Source organism: Larus michahellis, chromosome 6 (assembly GCF_964199755.1).
Source record: "Larus michahellis chromosome 6, bLarMic1.1, whole genome shotgun sequence".
Classification (NCBI taxonomy): Eukaryota; Metazoa; Chordata; class Aves; order Charadriiformes; family Laridae; genus Larus; species Larus michahellis.
In genome coordinates this window covers 53961629-53974565 of record NC_133901.1, presented here as the reverse complement: position 1 = coordinate 53974565, position 12937 = coordinate 53961629, and positions in this window count along the sequence as shown.

Below are 12937 nucleotides of genomic sequence, written 5' to 3'. Positions count from 1 at the left end.
GCAGGAGTTCAGTAGGGCTGCTTTTAAGGTTGTACGAAATAGGTGCTGAAGGAGCAAAGAGCTACTCTGAAACATTTCTGGGGCCTCAAAGCCCCACTGGTTCCTTGCACTTCTATCTCAGGACCAACCACCCCTGCTACATCTGTAAAATTTGCCATCTTCAAAAATGCAAATAAAAGGGGAATTTTCCCTGTACTATTGAAAGGCCTTAAGCCAATTCCCATGTTTAGCACCTTGGGAGAAAAGATCCTTGCAGGTGAACGATTCTCTTTCAGGAGCCTTTATGCTCCCTTTTGGAGGCAGGGGGAGTGAAAGCCTGCTCGGGCATGGCAGCTCATGCCCCATGTGTCTGTGCATCGCTATGGTGTCTCCAGGCCCTGTTGCTCTTTCTGCACAACATAGATCCAAGCTGCTGACCTCCACCCCACTCAGTAAACCAGGGAAACCAAATCCATTTTTCTCCCTGGCTCTTCCCGTAAGGATTTGACACTCACAACAACTATTTTAGCATGGCAACCGTACCAAACCCACCAGGAAGAATAAATTAATTCTTAAAAATAAACAGCTGGCCATAAAAGAGTCCGGGAAAACCCTGGCCTCTGCTCTTCTGATAGCCTAGGGGTCTCAATGACAAATCACCCTTGCTACCTACCCCCAGTGAATATTCCCTGCTTGTCAGCCTAGCTAATCGTTTTGGAGTGGATGTAATACATCTCCTGCCAGGAGAGGTTTGCGAGGCACATGATGCTGTAAACGATCTTCTGTTTATCTAATCTCTTCTCTTGCTGCTATCATTGCACATATATACAAACTCCCTTTATAGCTTCCCTCCAGCCACTGCTCTGGTTACAAGCTTAAACAAGTCCTTGCTCGTTTTAGAGCTACAGGCTTATTTAAGGAAATGAATGCAATAGCGCTAGGCTGCTATTGTCTCCCAGCAGGTAGGGTGATGTGCTGCCCGTACTCGGCCTGCTTTCAATAGCAAGGTAATGGTCTTTGCAGAAATTACTCTCCATTCAACAGCTGCTCAGCTGGGACACAGGTCTGCTGTTCTTTGCTTATCTCACATATGCGGAGACGACCCTAGTTTGAATCAACATATGGAAATAAGCCATAAAAAAAGCGCAACATACCCAAGTCAGAGGAAGGTACACGAAGTATGTCTGTCACCCAAGAGCTGGATCCTGATTTCTGCTGATGAGATGGCGATGCAGCTCGCTAGACACTCAGACAAAGCTGAAGAAAGACGGTAAATGAACACACTATCCAGCATCCCATGCACATTCCTAAAGCAAGTGCTTAAGCCACAAGGCTGCAAAAAAAGTGTGGCTTAGTGTGTAGGCCAGTACTAGAAGTGACCTTTTCTCTGTGTTGCCAGAGAGAAATATGAGACCAAAGGAGGTTTTATGACAGCTTATAATGTCCCTATCACTTCTGTAGTGAGTGAGCAGGCAGGCAATTAAGTTTTAATTGAAAAATTGGTGGGAATGGGGGAAAAATTCAGAAAAAATAAACGCTCAAGTCAGCAAGTCACATTAGTGACAGCAGCTAATGTTTCTAACATGAGCTTTAAACCCTTAGCCTCCCTCCAAAGCGAACGTATTGTGCATTGTTCTTAATGCTCTTAATTGGACATATTTAGCCATGCAAATAGTAGAAGTACATTCATTTATTTTCTCAGAGCCTGGATCAATATTAATAAGTCATCTTAGGGGAGATGTATTTATAGACATCACCTGCACAAAGCGGTTTGAGTTTGTAAGCTGGGCATCTTGGTTTCCTGAAACCAGTATCTGAAAACAAGAAGCTGGATGAAGGCATTAAGGTTTGTGATGGTGGGGAAAATGGATCAGGACTTTCCTGGCAGGAGAAAGGGACACCTCCTGGTGGGAGGTATCCCTGCCCAGGGCAGGGGGGTTGGAACTAGATGATCTAAGGTCCCTTCCAACCCGAACCATTCTGTGGTTCTGTGAGAAAGCACTGCTTCAAGACAGAGCGTCTCTCTGAAGCCACCTCAGACATAGTCTCAGGAGGGCTGGCACCTGCTGGAGCGACAGGATTTGCTCTCCCATGGTCTGCAGCCTCTGCTTCGGGCCACGAGCTGTGGCTACGTGCCCTTACCCCAGGCTGTGGCTGTGCCCTTTGCTTCTCCAGGCCCTTCACTGCACCTGCCTCGTATGTAACCCCAGTAGCAGTGCCCAGAGCTTCCTGGGTGCCAGGAGACTCGTTTGATGGCTTCGATCCACCACCTGGTTGAGTTTCCCCATCTACTATATACAGTTATTAACTGCGGAGAGATTGTAAAGAACGTAGTACAAGAGACGTAAGGCTCTCTTTAAAGCATTAGCAAGAATTGCTGGCACTGGTGACAATAGGAAATTACATTTTCTGGATAAAAAGAAAATTATGTATTCAGGCATTCTAGTCCCTGGGAGAAGGGAGGCTCGTTAATCAGTCATGTCGAAACATCCACTGCTGGTGAAGACACATTTGAAGAAAAATCCAAACACAGTAACCAAGAAGTTCAAGTTTTTTCTTTCTAGGAACCAGCCCAAATCCAGCTCATACTGGAGATAATTTGCTGTCTGAGAGCAGCCTGTGTGAGATCCCAGCCCCTGTCCCACCACCAGGTGTTGGCAGCACAAACCTTCCACCAGTGGTCCCTGCACTCCTGGCTTCAGATCCCAGAGAGTCCACTGTGGAGGGAGTTTCTCTGCATGGTTCACGTATGATAAGGATGGTGGAGGCTGAGAAGAGAAAATATTGAGCTTGTCGTGGCCAGTAGCCTCCTGATAGTCAAGGAGTTAACATATTTTTCAGTGGTTTTGTGTTGGGTTACTCTTGTATTATGAAATTACCAAGGAATTGAACAGGAAGGCTGCTTTTGCACTGAAAGTATACACGAGAAAATCTTGTCCTTTTAGCTTTGTATTACAAGCTCATTTTTAACTCCAAATGGTCTTTTTTTTCACCCACTCATTCATGAAATATGGTGATTTTTCCCACCATCCTGGGGAAGGGAACAGGAAAAAAATGGATATTTCTATGTGCGTAAAGAATGGAATATGACAAATGCAATTTCAAGCCATTTCACCCTTTGCTGTGAGTGTTTTCACTTTGTCCCTCTGGGTGCCCCAGATCCAGATGGGGTTTGCACTCCGCTGCTGGGGCTCCTTATGCTGGGCAATACCGTTACCCAGGGCTAGGAGATGTATTTGCCATCGCAGCAGCTGTACAGAGGACAGAGACGGTCCTGGGCAGAGACTGGCCTGAGATCCTCTGCTGATAAATAAACATCTCTGTTTCCCTTTTGCACTATGCAACTTGATTGTAAAGGTTTCAAAGAAAAGCCGAGCTGACATCAAAAAAAGACTCTCCAATGCAAATAAAGGCAGATTTATTTTCTTATTCAGGTTTCTCAAAGGCTCCTTCTCTGTGCCCTTTCTGTACACAATGGTTTTCACCATTCAGGAATGCTTTCATTTAATGTCTGAAATAGCTTTTTGTATCTCCTGGTATCTTTCTATAACCGTAAAATAAACATTCTTTCCTTAACAGGTCTGAGGATGTGGGGTTTGGGGCAGCATGAAAATAATTGATCCAGAATATAATTTTTTTACTCTTTGTACTATTAGACTTTGTTTTTCACTAGGTCACTCTTTATGTCCTGTTCTCCTCATAAAAGTGTGGTCAGTAAAATGCTGTAAAGATGTAATTTTCTGTTTCACCCAAAGTAGTGAATGTGACACCTTTTGTATCGGTACAACTTATGGCCCTTGCTGTGCGGGAACAGAGACGGCAGCATGCATTCGTACATAAGTATGTATACCTTACACTGGTATCAGGGCACCGGTGGTGCACAGGGCTGTATTCATGCAAGTCTGCTGGGATGGTTATGGGGACAGCTGGAGAACACCTTATGACTGAATGGGATCTACTGAGGGATTCTCTCACAGCTGCTTTGCCAGGTCCAGGCTGCTCTTGGGAACAAGTGGCTGGGCAAGAAGGACCACAGCGCAGATCTACTCTGATTGCAACTTTATGACCCTCTCTGAAGTCTACTTTTCCAAGGAAAAGAACAAACCTTTCCCAGCCCTCCAGCACAAGCAGCTGCCACTAGCATCATTGAACAAGAGCGTGCCTTGTGCTGCTGCTGATTTTTTCAATTTTTTTTAAACTAGACAAACAAGATGCAGCTACAATGATGATGGGACTTCAGTGTATCAAACTGCAGACACTGGTAGGCAGGGATGCCTGTCTGTGAGATGAATTCCTGTACAGTGATAATGGGTTATCAGGATTTCCTGCGTGGCTGTATGAATCGGGGCCATCTGTCAGCAGCTTTCTGTGGTGACAGGCCAATGCTGAAAAGACGGATGGAGGGAATCTGAAGTGAGAGACCTTCCCAGATGTAGGGGAGGCTGAGCTAGATAGATTTACAGTCTGCCTCATTCTCTTTAGGAGTGATGCTTTCCTGAAATGTTTGGGGTTTTTCCCTCTGTACATGTGATATTTTGGCATTAGGTTGTTCCCCAGGTACTGCATTAGCTGCTGGGAAAGAGAACTGCAGGGTCTTAGCTCAGGTAACCACGCTACGTCCTGGGCAGCCGTACCTCAAAGCCTGACTGAAGGTGAGAGGATGTTTTACCCCAATCCTAACTTCCAAAGACTGAGGAGAAGACAAATCAGGAAGAGGCGGAGGGAGCTCACCCATTATCTGTAACCAGACAGAGATTAAAGATATAGCTTAAAAGTAGCTGCCTTGTGCTCTGACAACAGCTTATCAAAATATTTACTATACCTCCCTCGACTTAATGTAGTTTTTGGTGATTCTCTGTGCTACCCTACCAAACTAATTTATTGTAATTCAAGTATGCCATTGTTGGTTTTGAACTCAAACTAATGGCTTTAGTGGTGATTTATGTTTAAGAAATAGGAGCTGCCCAGTACTGGTGAGCTATCCTACAACAACAAACCAGCCCAGGCAGTGTAGTCCTCATAATAATGTTGGTTTGTGGCAGTACTGATTAAATGTCCAGCCTTTCTAAGATTTCTCTGCTTTTTTGTGGTACTGGAATTGCTAAAGATGAGGTGGTTTAAAGCTATAAGCAAGGCAAGGACGCCAGAGAAAAGTAGTATCTCTTGTCTGGTTTGTCTAGCTATGTCATTTAGTCTAATAAAAGATATTACCTCCCCTTCCAAAACTTTTTGTGGACATTTTAAAATGGGCTTACTTTTAAAGAAAATAAAAAATTAGAGAGGATGCAGTGGAAAGTCACACCCACACTCCAAAAAACGATCTGAGTCTTTGTGATTGCTTTGCAGTATGGGAATTGGAGAGCTCAGGCTACTCAGTGCCTCAAGAGAAAAAAAGAGGAGCCTTGCTCAGACTATTAAGTGCCTTCATGGGAAGAGCTTACCCAGCTGTGAAAGGCTTTTTACTCTTGGGGGGTCACAGAAATAATCACAGCTGGAGATTAAATCTGAACTAGAAATAATGGCATTATTATTTTATTATGGTATGTTGCTTTCTGTAAGCTTTTCTCTACATTCAGCTTGCAGGCTCCATATGACAGTAACAAAGTGAAAATACAGGACCTGTACATCACATTGGCTGATCCTTTCCCCTCCTGTAAAGACTAACTCTACAAATGAGTTAAAAGAGCATGGGATTATCTCCAAAGAGTCTGAAGTCCTGCAGTGTCTCTGAGGCTAAGGAGGACACAGGGATTCCCGGCTCTTTGTGTTTGCCATCCTCCTCCAGAGGTAATGAAATACCATACAGCCAGGCACATACTATAAATAATGAATGACCTAAAGAACCAGTTGGAGACCACTAAACACTGGAGGGATTTACTGGCTAGCCTAGGATTTAAGAGACCTGCATCAAAAGATCTACTCTGTCCAAGAGAGTTAGTAGCTCTTCCCTTCCCTCACATTTATCTGTGAAGATAAATGCATTAAGGCTTGTAGGAAGCTCATGTGCTGCAAAGTGAAGGCCAGGTGCTTAAGAACTAATCAAAGGATGTGGACATACAACAAATAGGTTGGCGGCTGATGGGACAAGGCTTTCAAGAGGATCCAAAGCCTTTCCCCTGAAAAAAGCAGAGTGAACACTTGTCTTACTGACTGTTCAACAAACATTGCCCAAGCAGTTCTGGTGCAGCCACCCAAGGTGCCTGACCGCTCTGCCATCTGCTCCTGCCTGCTTCTCAGTGCACTCGCTGCAGGCGGCCGCATCAGCCTGGTGAGAGGATGGAAATCATGGGGAGAAACAGTGCCATTGATGGCTGATGATTGAATACCATCAGCCTGCAGTCTCGCACCCAGTTAGCAAAGCCCAATTTAAAACCAATTCAAAGCGAAGCAAGGACAAGTGTGCATACTTGCAAGTTTCTCCTCTCCTCTCTTCAGTTGTTCCCTGCCCCTTGGTTTCCCTCATTCCCAGGATTATTTTGCCTTGAAAATAATCAATGTCCTTTAGACCACACACATTAACAACCTTGTGGAGACAAAGCAGTTTGCCACCCACCCGTGCTGAAGGAACCAAGTTGTACCAAAAGGCCCACTTAGGGACCCCTTTCCTTCTGACTGTGAAGTTGGAAAGATGATATTGCCTGACCCACTTGATTTGCTGAGGACCAGCAGTGCAACGGATGAGGTCTGGCCACAGGAAGAGTATCAGCAAGTCTCCCTGCCCAGGTTAACATTTTCCGTGCCTTGGGGGTATGAGGTGAAGTTCCTGCTGCTTGAAGATTTCATCTGGATGAGGGGGTTGGCAAGACATCTCACCCAGGGAAGGAGACTTTTGTAGATCTTATTTTTGCACATTTATAGAGGGCAGAAGCACCAAGCGGGAGGGGTGGGATAATTAACGGGAGCTGCTCTTGGATGAGTTAGTAGCACACAGCCCCCGTCCCCCAGAGCAGCTGGTGCTGGTGGCTGCAGCTCAGCCCGAGGCTTGGCTGTTCTGTCCAGGGATAGTCTGACCCACAGCCTGCCGAAAGCAGCGGGGTCCCCGGCTGACTCCGGTGAGCTGTGGATCAGGCTGGTGCCCACAGGTGATGCCTCTGGTGAGGCTCCAGCACAGTCACAGGGAGCTTGGAGAAACAGGGACGGATGAAACAAGCCAAAAAAAAAGGGCTTCCCACTGGCCCTCTCCTGCCAGGCAGAGGCCCCTCTGCTGCTGGGCTTCTGTTAAGGGGTGTCAGGTGCCTGCTAATTACAGCTAATGAGGAATTTAATTGCCCTTCAGCACATGGCTGGCTGTTCAGGCTGCTGTGTGGTGTTTCTGTGTCTCCTCGCTGGGCTCTGGCCCACACACATGGTGGGAAGGGGCAGGAGGCCTTCCCCTGCCCTCAGCATGGGGGGCTCTGTGGGGAGGGCTTGTCCCAGACCCACAGCCCCAAGAACATGCACGTGCCCTTCTGGTCTGCTCGCATGCATCTGGAGGTCTCTGGATGTGGTAACCCTTCCTGCTGGGATCTGCCTCCTCTGCTCAACTTGGGGACTCATGAAGGCTTCCTGGCAAGGTACATCCTTCTGGAGGGGGTGTTGGGTTTGTGCAGCGGCTGTTGTGGGCTGTGTGGGGATGGTAGAAAGCAGGATGCTGGTGAGCCCCTGCTGACAGGCTGGGTCCCTCTGCCTTACCGTGCACTGGGCTTGCTTTGATCCGAATTGTCCTGCTCAGTCTGTGTGTTTGGGGGATGGAGCCAGGTGGGAAGAAGGTGCTTGTGGAGCACGTGCAGAAGGACAGGCATTGGCTTGGAGCTGCTATATTTACAAGCATGCTGCCCCTGACAATGTGGCAGCCACATAGCATCTCCTGTGTCAATGTCTCTGCCACTCCTGACTCCCCAGCACCGTGGTCGGCCGCGTATACCTCCCCTATTCTCTGTTACATGGCATGTATAGCCCCTCTCCTCTCACCTATGCGTCTGCATGTAGGCTACGTACCTACCCTGAGAAAAATAGGTCCCTGCCTCATTTTATGCAAAAGATGGTGACTATGTTCAGGTATAATCCAAGTAGGGAAGGAGATGCATAACATATTTCATGTTTTATAGAGTCATGTTATACCCTAGAAGAAGCCTAGCTTCTTTCCTAATCATTTAACAAGTTTAAATTGCTATAATCCAGTTTACCACATCAGTCATCTTTTTATTCACGAACAAAGGCAAAACCTTCCTCAAAGAGCTTGAGTCCCAGACTGAAGTTGCCCTTAGAGTGTTTACATTCAGCACAAGGCCTTTGCTTTCCTGAAGGCAGCTGATGCTTAACCAGAATTTTATAAAAAGACCATTACCGTACAACAGCCGAATGGGAGATAACTCATTTGTGTGTCTGCGCTTGGCTGTGTGACTCGAGAAGAGCCGTGCTGGCTGGAGAGCATGGCTGTGGGGTAGAGCTGGGTGTGATTTACCCTCAGCAAAACTGGCTGGCTCCAGCAAAATGTCCTTGTCTGTTTGATTTCATATCGATTGAATGTGTTCTCAGAGACTTGCTGAAAACCGATGAGGTTTGGATTTCGTTTGACAGGACACAGCCAAGAGCATTTTAGCATTTTTAGCAGCAATTTTTTGACTGCTACAAAATTCTCTGAACCACTTGATCTTACTCGATGACTGAATTTAAAAAAAAAAAAAAAAGGGGCAAGTAGTAAATAGAAGGAAATGGGATCGCTTCAACAGCTACCAGGTGGTGGGTTACAGGAGATCCAAGTGCCCCCGTGTTACAGTCTGATGTACGGCAGGCAGCTCGGCTGGTCCTGGGGGGAAAGGGCTGTGGGCCAAATTATGATTCTAGTCATGCTTGTGTAAGACTAGAAGAAGCCTTTCAGCCTGGAGAAGTTTACAGAAATGGCTGAGTTTTGAGCAAGTCAAATGCACTCTTTCACGTAGACTGTTTTGCAGGCAAAATATTGCAAATGCAAAACTATAAAGCTTGTATTGAATCTTTGCTTTCCTGCAGAAGTGCCTCATTCAGTCATGTCTTTAAGCCTCCTTTCAGTGGCTGGTGGGCCAGAACCGTGCGGGGGGGCTGTGCAGTAGCCCTGTTGAAGTTCACTTCTGATCGGTGACATGGGCTGACACTGTTGTGACACGTGTGCACAGGGGGAGGCATAAGCTTTTATGTGCTCTCAATGCAGGGCTCTGGGACGAGTCTCAGCTGAGTGCACCTGCAAAATGCAGGGGCAGCTGAGCACCACAGCACAGAAAGGAAGGGGAAAATCTTCCCTGCTGCAGAGGTACCCCTTGCTGGAGAGAGGGGTTGGCCAGCCCTGTAGCCCAGTTGGAGTCAGATCACCTGCTTCAGTCCCTTGTTATTCCTCCTTTCTGAGAACTCTTTTGAACTCATTCAGCAGACTGGCCTTGGCCCCTTCCTGATCTGGGGTGGATTCACTTTGTTTTTAGCATATCCATTTCTATAGGTCACCTGTGGCTTCTAGCTTTGGCGTGTGCAGTTAGTGGAGGTAGCGTTGGTAAGGTATAGGGCAGGAGTCCGCAAAGGCGAGTGCATTTGTCTGCTCTCTGGAACATCTACAAGTCCCAGAATTGTTTGGTGTCTCAGATTTCCCATCCGTGGGACAGAAATTGAGAAGGCAAGTGCATGTATGCTACAGGTCAAGTAATACACAGTTTCTTTCAGGCAATATATAGCCAATGCAGCTTAAGGTGGAACCAAGGCTGTCCTGGATCACCTGGCGCTAACATGAGCATGCCTGCAGTTAGGGAGCAGTTCCACAATACCCCTTTCTCAGGATGAACTCAGCCCATGAACGCTTAGGTAAAGTTTGACCCTTGCCTGTGGGTCAGCCTCTCAGCAGACCTCTGACAACACACTGCAAAATGAGGAGGAAAAAGCCAACCTACTCAGCAAGTCCAGACATTGTTGCCAAGGCAAACAGCATGGATGGAGGGTACTCATTTTTTGGCAGAAAAGGTTGCACCCCAACATCTCTGAATGCTGAACTGCCTGTGGTTTCAGTGGGAGAGGGGTCCCAGCCTTATCTGGAGGATGAGGACTCCGTGGCCACTTCCTTCTCCCACAAGTAGTATATGAGCCTCAACACTCTGCATGTCTGCAGGAAACAAGAAAGCCCATGGCCTCCCTCAGCACAGCCATCAGCACTGGCACTGACCTGTAGCAGCTCTCCCATTGTGGCTTCCTCATAACAGCAAATTTTTTTTGATGGCTGCCATATCCCAGAGCACCTTAGGGTCTCATGTGCTCCTCGGTACGCCAGTCGGCTCTGAACATTGTGGCGATGGTAACGTGGACACATCTCTTGGAAATGCCCTGTGGCCATCCTGGCCCTCTGGCTCTGCTGGCTACTAAAGGAAGAACAAACAAGTTAGCAAGATAAAGTCAAAACTCTGCACTGGCAGAAACTTGACATGTTGTTTGTGTGTCACCTAGGTGACACCCAAACAGCTGTCCGTGGACATCTGATCTGAGCAGTGTGGGCTTTCCTTTCTGCATTGCCCTGGGGCTTTGCGCCCTGTCATTGATAATTATGTTATGTTACATGTAGATCTAGAAGCTGACCCTGTGTAACACGGCATAAAGAAATGCAGGGAACATATTGGGACAAAGGGGTGGATCCTAATCAGAAACATATGTAGAATGTATTTGCTCTAGTCAAAACTGTCCTGTCTGGAGACATGCCTGTCAAAAGAGAAGGCAGCTCATTAAATGCTGAAGTATCCCTGGGTTGGTGGGTCCTGGAGCCTGAGAAATGCAGGACCTGAATTCCCCTGGCTTACAGCTGTGGATATGGTGCTGAACAAAGAACAAGTACTGGGGTAGAGCTGCAGGGAGGGGCTGGCGCTGGGAATCAGACACCAGCACAAATGATCCTTGCACAACTGAAAACTACTGTCAGCGCTCCGGATCATGGCCACGGAAAGAGCTTTTGTTCCTTTTCCAGACAGAGTTGGGGGGAACTGTGAGACTAAGAAGTGCTCCCATTGCTGCCCTCACCATACTCACCGTGGACTTGCAGCACACCCTGCCTAAGATTTGAATGTCTGTGGGTCTGTCTTTCAGAAGACAGAGCCTTTAAAAGCAGGAGGAGGGCCCTATGGTCACAGGGACTCATACCAGCCATGCTTCCCTTTTCAGGCGATATAGCCCCAGGGCACCCCTGGAGAGTGTATGAGCTGTTTGGGCATGTTTTTTCCTCTAAATGACTCCTCTGGCAAAGAAAGCTGTGGCTTCCTGAGTCTCAAGTTCAGGGTATTATTGGTCAACTTTATTCCATTTGAGAAACAGTAATTGGCAGCAAAAGCTTTACACCACTGTCTGGTGAAAAGGGGGCTTTCTCAGCTGTTTTCATTTCAGGGTAACATCTAGAATATGTAGTGTGAAGAGGGATTGCTAGAGGAGATCAGCGCTTAAACTATCCCAGTAGCCACCAGAGCCCTCGCAGACGGAGCTGAGACCCAGCATTGCTTTAAGAGAAGGACATCGTCTCAGCGGGGCAGGTCGATCTCTCCAGAAGCGTGCCAATGCAGAGCCACACGTTTTTGAAACTGCATAGCAAGCTTTGGGTTAGGATCCTAAAGATGATTAGTTTCCACCTGGTGGTGTCTCTCTCCTCCTTCAGGGCCCCCTGCCAGAAGCTTGCACTGTTGCTTGAGCTGTTTTAATGGCCAAAATTTTGATGCCGTCTGCCACAAGTGGGCTCAACTCTGCTCACAAACAGCTGCTTGCAAGTTTACTTCTCCAAGAGCTCAAGCTTCTGCAGTGCCACTTCTGGACTAAATGCAATGTTCTTATAACTTTGCAAGTCTCAGAAAAATCAGTCCATAGAAGCCAGTGCTATTTTATCTATACCCTTACAATCCTTAGCTAAAATAGCATCACTGCTTTAGTTCACTTTGCATAGTAATTTTTCATGTATTTAAAACTTCTGAGATAAGAAGATCTCAGATGCAGGGATGACAACTTTGGATTATTTATTGCATGGGGAGAGGGAAAGCTTTGCTTTGGGAAAATACCGCATCTAAAAACTTGCTGGGCAATAGAACTACAGCGGGTCTTTTTGGTTGCTTTTTTAGTGTCTGCTTTCAGAGGTGATTTTTTTTTTTTGAAGTGTACTGTGGAACATTGGATATATATATATAGTATATATATTTTATTGATTTAAACAGAATGCAGGGATTTAAGTTCTTCTCTGGAGCTAAAGAGTTGTATGTGTGTGCAGTGGAGTTGCTACTGAGTTGATCCACATGCTTGTAGAGGACTTGTGGCTGTATGGGTAGCCTTGTTAGGAGCCCTTCCATGGAAGTATTTGACCTGCCCGTATATCAGATGTCTGCACAGACTGAGTAATGTTCACCCTGATAAAGTATCTGGCTGGAAAAACAGTTAATTTCCAGGGAAACCCAGGTGTGTGGTAGCCTTAATTGAAATGAGAAGTACTGTTTTCATGGAGCTTTGAAGACTTAAATTAGGGTATTATTTTATTTTAGAGTGATTTAAAAAATTAAACCCTCTATAAGGAAGGACACAGAAGCCACTGTGAATTGGTGTCTAGCTGTGTTTATTCAGGAAATAAATCCTTTTCCTTGTCTCTAAGGTTCTTCCTATTTTCAGTTGAAAGAACTTTGCAGACAGTCAGTTTTGGTTCTTTAGACCTACAAGTTCTTTGCCACTCTTTAGAGTCATTGCATTGTGATTACCTTGGATTTTTAAATTTGTGGAACTCTTATTCCCATTCTTAAGATTTTTATGTTCATGCATTTCCTTATGTCACTAATACAGAAGAAAAAATTATAAAACATATGTTACTAATGTACTGCTCAACATTATGGAATCAGATAAGACACTTTCAAATCACTGACGTTACATATGTCTTTCAAGAATGTGGATAAGCTGCTTGTAAACCATATGTTTCATCTATTTCAAAGATTGCAAAGGAGTAAATAGTGTA